This window comes from Momordica charantia (assembly GCF_013281855.1).
Source record: "Momordica charantia cultivar OHB3-1 chromosome 9 unlocalized genomic scaffold, Mcharantia_2.0 BLBB01000009.1, whole genome shotgun sequence".
In the NCBI taxonomy this organism is placed as follows: domain Eukaryota; kingdom Viridiplantae; phylum Streptophyta; class Magnoliopsida; order Cucurbitales; family Cucurbitaceae; genus Momordica; species Momordica charantia.
In genome coordinates, this window is record NW_028275167.1 from 17,489,294 (window position 1) to 17,504,782 (window position 15,489).

Genomic DNA, 15,489 nt, shown 5'->3' on the forward strand with positions numbered 1-15,489 from the left:
GGTCGTGCTCACGCCCTCAAGACCGTGGTGAGCACTGAACCAGTGATGCCTACGGTGCCGCGGACGAAGGCTCAAGGTAACTCTGGGCCATCCTCTGCAGTCCCGACCCCCGTGATCGAACTAGACTTGTTTGGGGGTCGATCTGGAGAGAAGCGTCCAAGGGAGGAGTCCGAGGCGCTTGACGTATCTCCCCTGAACGAGGTGAGGGGAGAGTCTCCTTTGAGGAGAAGAAGAAAGAAGAAGAATACCTCCTCCTCCTCGGAGGCTGGGGCTCGTGGGACTTTGCCTACGAGCCATGCTGATCTGGTGGATGACCCCGCGCCTCGGATGGGGGGAACATTCGACGTGAGAATGCGGTTCAGGATGGAGCCGACAAGCTCAGGGGTGAGGGACCAGGTGTCCCGCATCTCTGCCACGTGCTTGGACCGCTGCCTGAGGAGAGCATCCAAGTTCGTGAGCGATCCTGGGTCCGTACTGCAGAGGACCATTGACAACGCTGCCGAGGTAAGATCTGCTTTGCATCTACCCTTGTTATTTTTCCTCAATTTACAACTTGATCTAACCATTGTGTTCCTTGACTTTCGCAGGCGTTTGTCGCTTCCATCCATTCCGCTATCATGGTCAAGGCCGAGCTGGATGGAGGGGAGGCTCTGGCAGCAAAGGAGAGGGAGAACTCCTCTGCTGCCTTAGAGGCTGCCACCACGTTGAAGGGCGAACTGATAAAGGCCCAAGGCGAGGTGGATGTTTTAAGGGTCGAGGTGGATGCCAAGGCCGAACTTTTGAAGGAGGGTGAGAAGCACAAGGTCCACCTCCGAGTAGCCCATGCGATCACGAAGGGGCTGGAGAAGGAGAAATTCCAACTCCTGAAGGAGAAGGACGATCTCGCCCAAGTCCTTGAGGAGAAGGATGCCTCTATTGGGCGCCTCATAGCCGAGCTCAAAGACCTGAAGGAGCGCCTTACCAGTGGACCTCTGCTGGAGGAATCGTTCCGGCAACACCCAGACTTCGATGGGTTTGCCAAGGACTTTAGCGACGCTGGCTTCAAGTTCTTGATGAAGGGCATTGCTGCCGACATGCCTCACCTTCAGATCGATCTCAGCGATCTCAAGAAGAAATACTCTGAGAAGTAGGCTTCTGGGCCTAACGGGACTCCTGGCCCCCAATCACTGGTGGACAAGTACGTTAGGGAGCTGGACTCTGACTATTCCGATGTGGAAGATGAGGATGCTCCTAGCCACGAGCCTAATGAGATCGGTACGACGCAAGATGTAACGCCCCGAGTCCCTCAGGTCAGTTAATCTCGAATCAGGAGATTTTTTTTCATTTAAATTTCAAAGTGAATGTTAATTTAATTTATCGATAATTATCGGGCTCTAACAATCCAATTAAATGTTTATTAAATGAGATTGGTATGTTGGGTCTTGGGTTGAGGGAATGGACTCCTCCTTCTAGGCGCTAACACTTTTCTTTTTCCTCTTTCCCTCCCTTTGTTTCTTAGCCGACAGCCCCCCCCCCCCCAAGTTTCTCCTTCTTCTTCTTGTTCAGCCGGCAGCTCCTCTTTTTGTTCTCCGGCGAAGCAGCACGGCAGCGGCGAGTTTCCTCCCCGACAGCAGCGGCGAACGGTGGACCCACGAACTTGGCAACTTTTCGGCGATTCCCTTGCATCACCCTTTTGCTCCAGATCCGGCGACCCAATCTATGATTCTCCTCACGGAGGCGCAAATCCCAGCCTTACCTCGACGGCGGCGTGTTTGTTTTGGCAGTAACCCTCCCGTCCCTCAACGACTCCGACGGCGGCGGCCTGTAGTAGTGTGCGGCGGCGCGAAGAGCAGCGAACCCGGCGGTGACTCGAGGAGTTGCGGCGAATTCCAGCGGCGCCGGCGTCGTACAGTGTCGGCGCGTGACCTTTCCTGCGTGCAGCAAACTTCAACAGCCCCGAACAGTCCGAACTTGTGAAGCCCAACGAGTTTGGTGACGTTTTCCGGCCTTGCGGTGACGTTCGATGTTGACCCCCTCTTATTCCAACCCAAATTGGCATTACCCACTCTTTTCGGCATGGGTTCGGCATTGACCCACCTCTAATCGGACCTAAATCAGCATTACTCATCACTTTTAGACGTCGGGACAGCAAGCTTAAGGCCTTTTGAACTCAGATCGGGAGCCCGAACCCCTTCGACGTCAACCCACTCCTAACCCAAGTTGTTTTAGTGTGGGTTAGTAGGTAACGACTCTACCTAAACTCGGTTTTGTTTATAACTAAATATTTCTAATTGGTTACTAACCTCGAGATCGTAGTAGGAAGTGCTCAACGAGCTTAGGAGCTTTAGGACAAGTGTTTGTAAGTAGCACGGGGGCGGGTGCATGAGTTGGTGTATGTTATTTGGTTGCCCATGTACTGTCTATGATGCTTAATATTGGTTCGGATACGTGGTTGTTCAGTGCTATAGTTTTGTATGCCTGGTTACTGTTGAATGTCCGTCGGTGTTAATAGTGTGAATTCTGCATTGTTGAACTGCTGAGATCTATGGTAGAATGACGTATGGTTGTAGGGAATGTTCGTTAAAGTGAAATTTATTTTGGAAATGTACGTTGTCTGAATTCGTATGAAGTGTTTAGCGTGTCTCATGAGTTTTATTATATCTAGTAGTGTTTTTATAGACGTTGGATATTAAGTGTTCAGATGAATTGTGTTGGGCCTCAATCGTTTGAAATTTGTTGACTATGCTCCGTTATGACTAAACTCACTGTGGCGTAGTTGTTAAGATTTGGTATGTTGTGAAAGCATGTTTGGTTTATTGTTTTGCTATTAGAATAATGTTTATGTTGGGGAAGCATGCTGAAATGTATTGGGGAGTGGGAGATGCATTGAAATCATACTAGTGGTGGTGTTGTTGAGAGGCGTTGTGGTGGTTGGTGGTATTAAGGGGTTAGTACTGCAATCTTGGTTGGAGGCTAGAAACGATATGTGGAGTTTTGCAAATTATGAAGTGAATGGGTGAATGTCAGGGCCTCGGGTATAAATGGTCGGGGGTCGATACGCCAATATTGGATAAAGATGAGTGTCGAGGCCTCGGGTATAAATGGTCGGGGGTCGATGCGAGGAGTCTTTCGGAAGGAGAACTATTGGGGCCTTGGGTATAAATGGTCAAGGGCCAATAGATTGTAAGACATCGAGGCCTCGGGTATAAATGGTCGAGGGTCGATGCATGATTACGCTTGTTTACATGCGTAAAAAGAAGGTTTTAGATGCTGTTTTTACTATGTTTCAGCTTTGTTTCGGATTTTTCTCGATCGTTTGAGTTCCAATTCATGCAAAATTCATATATTATGGTTTGTGGTTGGCTTATATTGTCTTTATGACATTTTAGGACCATTTAGGAGTGCAAATTAATCAAAAGAAGCAAAAAGACGGAAAAACCTTCATGGGAGGCGCCGGGCGCCTGCGTGCCTGCAGAAAAACTGGTTTTCTTCCAACTTTGCCCTTAATGAAACGCGTCTTCCAATGCGTTTTGGTGGTTCCAACCGATGCATACGTGTAGAAGAAGTGTTCCACTATCAGTTTGAGCACGATTTGGTCAGTCAAAAGAGTTGGAAATGGGTGATTCACCATCGTTTTAGGACCTACCTAACCAATTCTGCACAGCTATAAATTCCAGCAACTTCTCCACCAAATTCATCAAGCCTTGCTTCCTTCTCTTGATCATTTTTAGTGTTTCTTTGTTGCTTTCTAAGTACTTTTGAGTTGCTTTCATTAGTTGCTTTTGGTTTTTAAATCCCGAATTACTTATAATAATAAAACCTAGCCCGAATTACTTCAAGTTAGCCAACAAAGAATCAAGGACATGCTAAGGATAATATGCATTTTACTTTAGAAACTAACGACTACGCTTCTCACTTTACTTATGTCTAAGCAAGTTCAAAGTCCTAAGACATTCCCTAATATGTCTATTATGAGATATACCTTAGTTTTAGGATGGAAATAGTCGCAACCTCGGGTTAAGGTCCTATGTCTAGGCTACTTAAGCGGAACCCTTATGTCTAAGGCGCTCCTCTCCTCGGTTTAACCACTCAACAATGCAAATAAGCAACCTTTTCAGTATTGACTTGTTAAGACTTACAGTGGCCTTCTCTAAATCCTAACTTTTTGGGGAAACATGTTGAGCAATGAATGGAAAGCAAAAACACTACTTCTTAGCAACCCTTTTTAGACATAAAAGGCTAACTATCCATAACCGGGCTAGAGACGGGAATTTAGAAAGACATATTGAAGAAAATACAGCAAGTAAAACGGTTGAATGTGGAATGCATGTGTGAAAAACAAGAGTTAACTAACGGAGAGTTTTTATCGGGATTGAGAGCTTCGCCCTTCTCTTTCAAGCAAGGGAGAGTGTCACGTGCTCTTTCCTCCAAAAACACAACTCTCTAAAAATAAAGTAAAGACAAAGAGAAGATAAGCAAAGTGCTAGATTTTTATATATTTGAATAAGTAGAAAATAACTAAGTACAAATGGAAACAAAACAAAGCTCAATAAAAGAATGTAAAGTGCTCGGGATTTAAAAACCAAAAGCAACTAATGAAAGCAACTCAAAAGTACTTAGAAAGCAACAAAGAAACACTAAAAATGATCAAGAGAAGGAAACAAGGCTTGATGCATTTGGTGGAGAAGTTGCTGGAATTTATAGCTGTGCAGAATTGGTTAGGTAGGTCCTAAAACGATGGTGAATCACCCATTTCCAACTCCTTTGACTGACCAAATCGTGCTCAAACTGATAGTGGAACACTTCTTCTACACGTATGCATCGGTTGGAACCACCAAAACGCATTGGAAGACGCGTTTCATTAAGGGCAAAGTTGGAAGAAAACCAGTTTTCTGCAGGCTTCCCAGGCGCCTGGCGCCTCCTGAGGTGTTTTTTCGTCTTTTCGCTTCTTTTGATTAATTTCCACTCCCAAATGGTCCTAAAATGTCATAAATACAATATAAGCCATCCACAAACCATAGTATATGAATTTTGCATGAATTGGAACTCAAACAATCGAGAAAAATCCGAAACAAAGCTGAAACATTGTAAAAACAACATCTAAAACCTTCTTTTTACGCATGTAAACAAGCGTAATCACACCCCCAAACTTAACTTTTTGCTTGTCCTCAAGCAAAACTTAGCAACTTTAATCAGCTTCCTAACACATGGACAAGGAAAAGCAAAAGCAACCGAGATGTTCAATCATAAATTGTCTCAAGGAAAAGATGTCAAAGCCTACCATTCTATTGCCTTTGTAAACTTAGTCACTATAAACCAAGTTTGAAATGATAAAAACTTTTTCTTTCAAAATCTTTTTTTCTCTTTCACAAACAGAAAACGTTTTCAAATACCCCTAAGGAATCTGCACACTCCCTCCTTAGACTAAGACTTTTACATCTGAAAGACCGGCTACTAGCCCCTGAGGTTTCCACACACTAACATCGGTTTCAACCACAGCTACTCGTAGAAAGACTTTGAAACTAACAGCTAGGTCATAAAACGACGACAATGAGAAACACGAAGTCACTTATCACCATCCTTATTGCTATTTTCAAAGTCAACACCCAACCTAAAACTAAATGGGTGTCTACAGTAGGACTCGGGAATCATAAATACATTTTCTTTAATTCTCAATGTTTTTACCGCTCTTTTCTTTCTAACACAAGTCTTTTCCCCACTCTTATTTTCTCTCAACCAGACTCTTTTTACTCTTTTGCAACTTTTTTCTTTCTTTCTTTCGTTTTTATATATATATATATATATATTTTTTTTTTTTTAGCTAAGTGCTTTTTCAACATTTTCTTTCTTTCCAACTGACTCTTTTTCAAAAGAAAATAGCATGATTTTTTAAATATAAATAACACCTTATCTTTTTGAAACAACGACTGACACAACGACTGTCCCCCCCAAACTTAAGAGAGACAGTGTCCTCACTGGGAAAAGACTTTTGCATCGGATGAAAAAGGCTTAACAGTAAAAAGGACAAGGACTTCCTATATAGGGGCAAAGAAAAAGCTTAAAGTCTGTAAAGATCAAAAAGACATAAAAGAAAATGAGTTTATCACATAAACAAAGGAAATAGCGCAAAGCTTAGTCAGGCATAGAACAGAAAACTCAACAATCTCTTATAATCATCATCGACATGAAATCACATGCACAGCACAGATGCTTCAAAATAGGCATGTGAAAAGCTAAACTAAGGTTAAGTGAAGGCATACTTTAAGTGATCAGAAGATAAACGATACTAATTTATTCATGCTTCAACTGAGCTCGAAACATAATCAATACAAAAAAAAAAAAAAAAAAACATGCGTAGTAATGCTAGAATATGCAACTACGTCATTAACCAAAAGAATAAAACACAAAAAATAGCAAAGAAGGAACCTCCCCTTCATGAAGTCGGAGGTTGTGGACTAGGATCAGTGTCAGTACTGGGAGATGGATGACCAAGGATAGCAGCTAGCGCTGGAGGCCATGAAGGTAAAACCGCAAAATCCAATGAAGCCCTTAAGTTGTAGATATGTTGCACGACTTCTCGAACCTGATCTCGCAGCTTGTGGTTCTCCTCTCGAAGACGACGGATCTCCGATGTAGGAGACATCCCAGTACCTTCCCTTCTTTGTAACGCATGGGCGATAATACGCCGAATATTCTTCTCTTCCACAATTGGGGCATCTCTCTTAATTTGATCCTCAGGGAGCTGTACACCTTGTCGCAAGCATAAAGAAGTGACCAAACGTGGGTGATAAAGCTTACCACGTGTCCGGTGGGCACACTCATGGATACTGGTATTGATCAATTCTCCATAATTCACATCTATGCCCTTTAGCATGGCATAAACCAGCAATGCCCTATCCTGAGTGACATGCTCATCATGCTCCGTTGGCAGAATTCTGTTTTTGACTATGTATAACCATCCTGCAGCAGCTAGGGAAACATCCTCGGGTTTTAGTCGTACCTTGCCATGAGTAGTCAAATCCCAAGTGGCAGAGGGCTTCCCAACACATTCTAAAGCCTCATCAAGCTGTTCCAGAGTCGGAGTCACTAACATCTTATTGCCCACAGCATCTCTGATATTCTCAATGTTAAAGGTGTAGTTGATCTGAGTGGCATCAAACCGTATTTCCTTCCCGCGCACTATGGCTATATGTGACTGGGGGTGGACAGCAGCATAGAATTCTCTGACTAACTCCAAAGCCTCACATTGTATGGGCTGAATGAGTGGTCTCCATTCTTTGTCTCTAGCGGTCTCCCTCCAATCATCAGGCACATCTCCTAGAGTGGGATCGAATCCCAATTCTGTCATAATCTTACGGGATTTCATTAATGAAGTTCGAGTGGCTAAATTTTCCGCGTTCCATTTCGTCTCGACCTCCTCTCCCTCAGACAAGTCCAGTTCAATTGTATCAACTGGCCCAGGTGCCACTACCTTCTTCTTAGCTTCAGCTGCTTTAGCTTTCGCAGCTCTCGTTTTAGGTTCATTCACGGGCACTGTTGGCTTCTTAGCCTGAACTGCACGTCGTTTTGAACTCTTTTTCTCCCGCCTCTTGTATTGAAACATTTCCCTTATCGTCTGCGTGTCCTCAGGATCTTCTTCGCTGGTAGGTTCTTGAGTACTATTCTCCCCAACCTTGGATCTACCTGTATCACACCCAAGCGGGTTAACTGTATTAGAAGGAATAGTATGAGCATCCCTTACCCCTGGTAGAGTGGCCATCGGTGTGACATACTCATCCGTTGCCAACGGAGTAGATCCAGTTGCCCCAGTAGGCAACTCTTGGTGACCACAAAATGCTCCTTCTGTAGGTGTATCCAATGGGGAAGGTTCCTGAGTATCTGTTCTCACCACTTCGTTCTCGGTATCCTCTGTTTCTGGCATATTTGAACAATGTCCTCGTGAAACCAGTAGAAAATCATCATTACCATCTTCCGGTGTAATAATCAATGGAGATGAATAAAACTGCTCCTCGTCCCTGTTCTCCATAGATGAATCCTTAGGCGTCAGACGCCTACTACTCCCATCTTCCTCAATTTCTGGGTCTATCATCACCTCCTTGCCCTTCCTCTTTTGCCCTATCGAAACCCCGGGCTCTAGCCTATGGCTATGGCTCTTCTCTTGCTCTCCTCCATGCTCATCTCCTGCATCCATTGGCATATTGGTTGGGGTTGGCATCCTAGGAGGCTCTAAGGGTTTTAGTTGTCCCATGTTGAAGGTACTCGATATGTTAGGGTGCAATTGGGGTGCTTGAGGTCCTCTTTCTAGGAATGGAAGTTGAGCTGGTGGGGGAACCCTAGGTGAAAGCATCCCATAATTGGTTGGAGGTACCCAATGACCCATTCCATAATAAGGTGGAAGGCTAGGAAATATAGTAGATGGATTTGGCATTCCATAAGGATGAACACTAGCTGGAATTTGCATTTGGGACAAGGGAAAATGATATGAAGGAACCGGGTTAAACATAAACGGTTGGTACATACCCGGATTGATCATTGGAGGAAGTTGTTGAGGATTTTCAGCCCTAAACTCACTGTTTTGAGGTATATTAAAGGTGGGTAGTTGCTGAAAATTAACATAACCATGTGGGCTCATTATAGGATGTTGTGTAGGAGCTTGGGATGGAGGACATTCAAATGTTTGAAGCGGGTTTCCTCCCCTAACAGCAGCTAGCCTAGAATCTGAACCCATGTGGTGTTGGAAGTTCTCCAATGGTGGAAAAGGAATGCTTGTGGCATTTGGAGCTTGAGTAGAAGAGGTAGGAAGTGAAGTATGTTGAGAAGAGGAAGCCATAGATGTAAGCAAATGCTGGAAATTTCTTCTTCTCTTTGGTGGTTGAAAATCGAAAACAAGGGTGATAAAGGGAGTGGGTTTTTTTTCGAAAAAAACAAGGGGAAGAAGAGAGTTGTGAGGGTTTTGGTGGAGTTGTAAAGCTTAGGCAATGGGTCTATTTAAAGCTTTCCCCAAACTAAATCCTAAATGGAAAGGGATTGACATTTAAGTTCAACCAAGTTTTCCTAAACCTAAAAGGAAAAGAAAACAAATTTGAATACAAAATAGGATTAGGGAAACAAAATTTGAGTTTGAAAAGAAGTTCTTAAAGCTAAATCATAGAGGATTAATGTTTGACCCAAAATAAAGCCCATGCTATCGAAAATTAAAACCCAAACCGTGAGGGAAAACGAAACTCGAACTGCTGGAAAACAGGGCAGGCGCCAGGCGCCTGCGTGATTTATTTTCGCAAAGGGCAGGCGCCAGGCGCCTGCGTAAAATTTTTTCAATGTTTTTTTTTTTCTTTTTTTTTTTTCATTCTTTTTTTTTTTTTGTTTTTCAACGTTTTCCAAAAACATTAATAAGCAAAACTTTTTATGATTAGACAAAAAGAATGTAAGATACAAAAATTTCCTTCCTTTACTTTTGTTCTTTCCAAACAGATAAGAAGGAAAAACATTTTTCGCAAACATTTATTGACCTGAAAGTTGAATAGAGGTTTTTCCTCTATCCACTGGTTCTCCAAAATACGGCTTAAGTCTCTGCCCATTTACTTTAAAAACATTTCCCTTAGAGTCAACTAGATCCACTGCCCCATATAGGTAGACTTTAAAAATTTGAAAGGGACCAGACCATCTAGACTTAAGTTTTCCAGGGAAAAGTTTCAACCTAGAGTTGAATAACAGAACCAGATCACCTTCTTGAAGATTGTTCGGCCGAAGACGCCTATCATGCCACTGTTTAGTTTTTTCCTTAAACAACTTAGCATTCTCATAAGAAAAGTGCCTGTGTTCTTCTAATTCCAACAATTGTAACTTCCTCGCTTCACCTGCAGTCAACAAATCAAAATTTAATTTCTTAGTAGCCCAAAATGCTTTATATTCTAGCTCAAGAGGCAAATGACATGCTTTTCCAAAAACTAGCCTATAGGGGGACATGCCGAGGGGAGTCTTAAATGCTGTCCTATATGCCCAAAGTGAATCATCAAGCTTAAAAGACCAATCCCTACGGTTAAGATTTACAGTTTTTTCTAAAATGTTTTTTATCTCCCTATTAGATATTTCGGCTAACCCATTCGACTGAGGATGATATGCTGTTGCAACCCTATGACGCACATTGTATTTAGTCAGCAACTTTTGCATAGACCTATTCACAAAATGAGCCCCCCCATCGCTTATCAGACAACGCGGGGTTCCATAACGCGTAAAAATGTGCTTTTGCAGAAAACGAATGACAACTTTGGAATCATTGGTAGCAGTTGCAATGGCTTCTATCCATTTCGAAACATAATCTACTGCTAACAATATATAAAGCTTACCATTAGAAGATGGAAATGGACCCATAAAATCTATACCCCACACATCAAATATTTCAATCTCCAGGATCGGGGTTTGAGGCATTTCGTGGCGTTTAGATATATTACCTGTCCGTTGGCATTTGTCACAAACCTGGGCAAACTTATGTGCATCTTTGAACAGAGTGGGCCAAAAGAACCCACTTTGCAAAACTTTGGCTGCGGTTTTGTGTCCTGCAAAATGTCCTCCATATGGAGACATATGACAAGCGTCTAATATCGCCTCGTGCTCTTCTTCTGCGACACACCTGCGTAAGATATTGTCAGGTCCTAGCTTATATAAAAAAAACTCATCCCAACGATAACATCGAACTTCATTTAAAAATTTCTTTACCTGTTGCTTGTTGAACTCATAAGGAACTATTCGACTTACCAAATAATTTGCTATATCGGCATACCACGGAACTGAATCAACTCGCAAGAGTTGCTCGTCAATAAACTGTTCACGTATAACAGTTCCATCATCACAGAGCGGGGATTCCAATCTAGACAGGTGATCAGCAACTTGGTTTTCAGTACCCTTCCTGTCCCTAACTTCAATATCAAACTCTTGAAGTAACAAAATCCACCGTATCAAACGTGGTTTAGCATCTTTTTTAGCAAATAAATATTTTAAAGCAGAATGGTCAGTAAAAACAATGACTTTTGTGCCTATCAAGTAAGACCTAAACTTATCAAAGGCGAACACAACTGCTAACAGTTCCTTTTCAGTAGTAGTGTAATTGAGTTGTGCACCGGTCAGAGTCTTACTAGCATAATACACAGGATGCAAGATCTTGTTTTTACGTTGTCCTAACATAGCTCCTATTGCATAATCACTAGCATCACACATGAGCTCAAAAGGTAAATCCCAATTAGGTTCGATAATTATAGGAGCTGAACTTAGAGCAACTTTCAACATTTCAAATGATTTTAAACAGTCATCATCAAAAACAAATGGTCTATCATGTTCTAACAATTGACACAAGGGTTTAGAAATTTTAGCAAAGTCTTTTATAAAGCGGCGGTAAAATCCCCCATGCCCTAAAAAACTTCTAATCCCTTTGACATTTGTAGGAGGAGGTAGCTTTGAAATGATGTCTATCTTAGCGTGGTCTACCTCTATTCCTTGCTTGGAAATTTTGTGACCCAAAACAATACCCTCTTGTACCATGAAATGACACTTCTCCCAATTTAGGACTAGGTTTGTTTGTTCACATCTCTCCAATACTCTCTCCAAATTAACTAAACAAGCGTCGAAAGAATTTCCAAAAACAGAAAAGTCATCCATAAAAACTTCTAGAATATTTTCTACCATGTCAGAGAAGATGGCCATCATACACCTCTGAAAAGTCGCGGGTGCATTGCATAGTCCAAAGGGCATTCGCCTAAAAGCGAACGTACCATACGAACACGTAAATGTTGTCTTCTCTTGGTCTTCTGGAGCAATAGTAATTTGATTATAACCCGAATATCCATCTAAAAAACAATAGAAATCCTTACCTGCCAGACGGTCGAGCATCTGGTCAATAAACGGGAGAGGAAAATGGTCTTTCTTTGTTACCTTGTTGAGTTTGCGATAGTCAATGCAAACTCTCCACCCGCTCACAGTTCGGGTTGAGATGAGCTCATTCTCCTCGTTGGCCACCACGGTTATACCCCCCTTCTTTGGTACACACTGTACTGGGCTTACCCAGCTGCTGTCGGATATTGGGTATATAACACCGGCGTCAAGCCATTTGAGAATTTCTTTCCTTACAACCTCTTTCATCTTCGGGTTCAACCGCCTTTGACTCTCAATAGAGTTCTTAGCATCTTCTTCCAATAGAATTTTGTGCATGCAAAAGGCCGGGCTTATCCCTCGGATATCTGCTATCGTCCATCCAATGGCCTTTTTGTGCTTCTCCAAAATCTGCAATAAAGAATATTCATTAGTAGGTGATAAATTGGAAGCTATAATAACTGGTAAAGTGTCGTTATCCCCTAGATACGCATATTTCAAATGCGACGGCAATGGCTTCTGCTCCAACGTGGGTGGTTCCACTATGGACGGAAGTAACGACTTGCATTCTTCTTTTTGTATTTTTTCAATAGGATTAGCCACATCTTCTGGTCCTTCTGCTATCTTATCAAGCTCTTCTTCAATCTCTGTAACTAACGAGTCATAAAACTCATCAAACATAATAGGATTCAAGCTATTTATAGCAGAGCACTCTTCAAAGTCTCCTGGTAATTTCATGGCGTCTAGAACGTTAAATTTAACTTCTTCATTATTTACCCTCATTGTAATTTCTCCCTTCCTTACATTAAAAACTGTATCCCCAGTGGCTAGAAATGGTCTTCCCAAAATAATGGGAACGTCTAAGTCTGCCTCGCAATCTAGAATGATAAAGTCCGCAGGGAAAATGAATTTGTCCACCTGGACTAAAACATCTTCTATCTTTCCCTCAGGTCTTATGATAGATCTATCTGCTAGTTGGAGGGTAACCGTAGTAGGTCTAGCTTCTCCTATGCCTAAAGATTTGAAAACTGATAATGGCATGAGATTAATGCTAGCGCCTAGATCACATAATGCCCTACCTAAGTTTTTTCCTCCTATGGAACATATTTTGGTAAAACTGCCAGGATCATTACATTTCATGGGTAGCGGGCTGCCTACAGCTTCACTACTACATTTTGTCATGGCTACCAGTTCATGCTCTCCTATTTTTTTCTTCCTAGAAACTATATCTTTCAAAAACTTAGCATAATTTGGCATCTGTTCTAGAGCATCTACTAATGGTATATTTACATGCAGTTGTTTTAAAATATCTAAAAATTTTCTAAACTGGGAATCATTATTTTTCTTTACTAATCTTTGTGGAAACGGGGGAGTAGGGGTAAAAGAAGGCTGTACCTGTGGAGGAACACTCGGGGTGTCCTCATTACCTTTTCTAATATTTTCTTTTTCTAGTGTTGTTGGATTTTCTGGTATCTTTACAATTGGTTCAGTGGACGGAATCTGTACATCTGTTGTTGGCATTGTTGGTCCATCATATGCCAGTCCACTCCTGAGGGTGACAGCTTTGCACTGTTCTTTCCCTTCTCGTTTTGGTAATTCAGTATGGCCTGGAAAAGAACCTTGGGGTCTATTCTTCAATTCATTGGCGAGCTGTCCCAATTGGGTCTCGAAATTCCTCATTGATGCCGCTTGGGATTGTATCACTGCGTCGGTTCGGGCCATGTACTCCTTCATCATATTCTCAAGATTTGAGTTGTTATTTTGAACTGGTGGAGTATGTGTTCTCTGATTGTACTGCTGTTGCGGTGGTGGGATGTATTGCTGTGTAGGTGGAACATAGGGCTGCTTGTTCTGCTGGCTCTGCCCTTGATTAAAACCGCTCGAACCTCCTTGTCCTCCCCATGAGAAATTAGGGTGGTGCCTCCAACCTGGGTTGTAGGTGTTCGAATATGGGTTAAAGTTCCTATTGTTCCCATGTCCTACATAAAAAACAGAAGCAGGGTTATGTGGACAATTATCATAAATATGGTTTTCACTGCAAAATGAACAAATGAGATCGTTGACTTGGCAAACAGGGGCAGGAGTGCAATAATCCGACTGCACAGGTTGTATCGGCGTGGCTAATGGATTTTTTATTCCCAATGCCATCTCTTTCAGCCTCTGGTTCATTGTAACCATCTCTTTTTGCATCGAGGTCGCAATGTCCAGAGCCAAAACTCCAGCTGGATCTTGCTTCTTTGGTGCTGCCCTAGATCTTTGCGAACACCATAGTTCGTTATGTGAAGCTAAGTCATTTAGGATGTCAACTATCTCGTTGAATGTCTTCTTTGTAAAGGCTCCGTTGGCAGCATTGTTTAGCATCATCTTAGTAGGATGATCTAAACCTCTAAAGAAATGTTCTATCTGGATGCATGCCGGTAAGCCATGGTTCGGACATTTCCTGATTAGTTCTTTAAATCTCTCCCACGCCTCGTGAACAGGTTCACGATCATACTGTCTAAAGGAGATGATCTCCTCTCTGATATCAGCGTGGCGAGTAGGTGGGAAGAATTTTGTTAAGAACTTCTCCACTAACGACCCCCATGTGGTGATGGATCCCGGTGGAAATGCATTGAGCCATGCTCTAGCTTGGTCCTTCAAAGAAAATGGAAAAAGTGTTAGTCTCAGAGCATCGTCTGTTATACCAGGTAATCGAAATGCATTTGCAATTTGAATGAATGATTTCAGATGATCATGTGGATCCTCATGTTCCTGCCCTCCAAAATGTCCAATTGTCTGCAACATTTGGAACATCATTGGTTTAAGCTCAAAGTTTGCGTGGGCTGGAATAGGGTTGACTATCCCTGAATCAAAGTTCTGAAAAGCCGTGGCGGCATATTCTCGCATTGCCACGTCTCTGTTGTCCGCCATCTGGATATGGTTGAATTCATCATTTCTCGCATGATCCCTCATATTACCGTTAACAGCAGGTGGATCAACCGGATCACGAGGTGGAATATCTGCCATTGATGTGCTTGTACTCTCTACCTCACTTTCAGGACTGATTTCACCTTCTCTCTCTTTTTGCTTTTCTAGTTGTTTTCCAAGTCTTTGCTCCTTTCGAGTTTTTCGAAGGGTCCGCTCAATCTCAGGGTCAAGGGGTAGAAGAAAAGATCTTGTGCTCATGCACTTTAACTTACCCTTGTGAGATAAACGACCAAAAATATAGAACAAAAACGGTGGATGGAAATTACACCCAACAACAATTCACAAAAATAAAAACTAAAAGAATTTGAAAATAATTTTAAAACTAAAGTCCCCGGCAACGGCGCCAAAAACTTGACTGGTTGTTGCTGAACGCACACACTAAGCGTGGTAACAATTATATAGATGCAATCGCACACCTGTCAAAGTAATATAAAATGGATGGAGTATCCAAGTATCGATCCTCAAAGACTTCTAAATAATTTCCAAACTCTAAAGTTTTAAAGAATAGTGAATGCTGGAATGAGTGATTCTTGTAAAATGGGAAGTGGTCACAAATAATGGGTTTGGATTTGAGATTTGGACTTATAATGATAAAACCTAGCCCGAATTACTTCAAGTTAGCCATCAAAGAATCAAGGACATGCTAAGGACAATATGCATTTTACTTTAGAAACCAACGAC

At 42.3% G+C, this 15,489-nt stretch overlaps 1 non-coding gene across 1 annotated transcript; it reads left to right on the plus strand.

Moving 5' to 3' along the window:
• Positions 1 to 14,260: 14,260 nt before the first annotated feature.
• Positions 14,261 to 14,367, plus strand: LOC148209111 (small nucleolar RNA R71). The gene has a single exon (XR_015787545.1). It is a non-coding gene; the product is annotated as a small nucleolar RNA R71 (small nucleolar RNA).
• Positions 14,368 to 15,489: the final 1,122 nt, after the last annotated feature.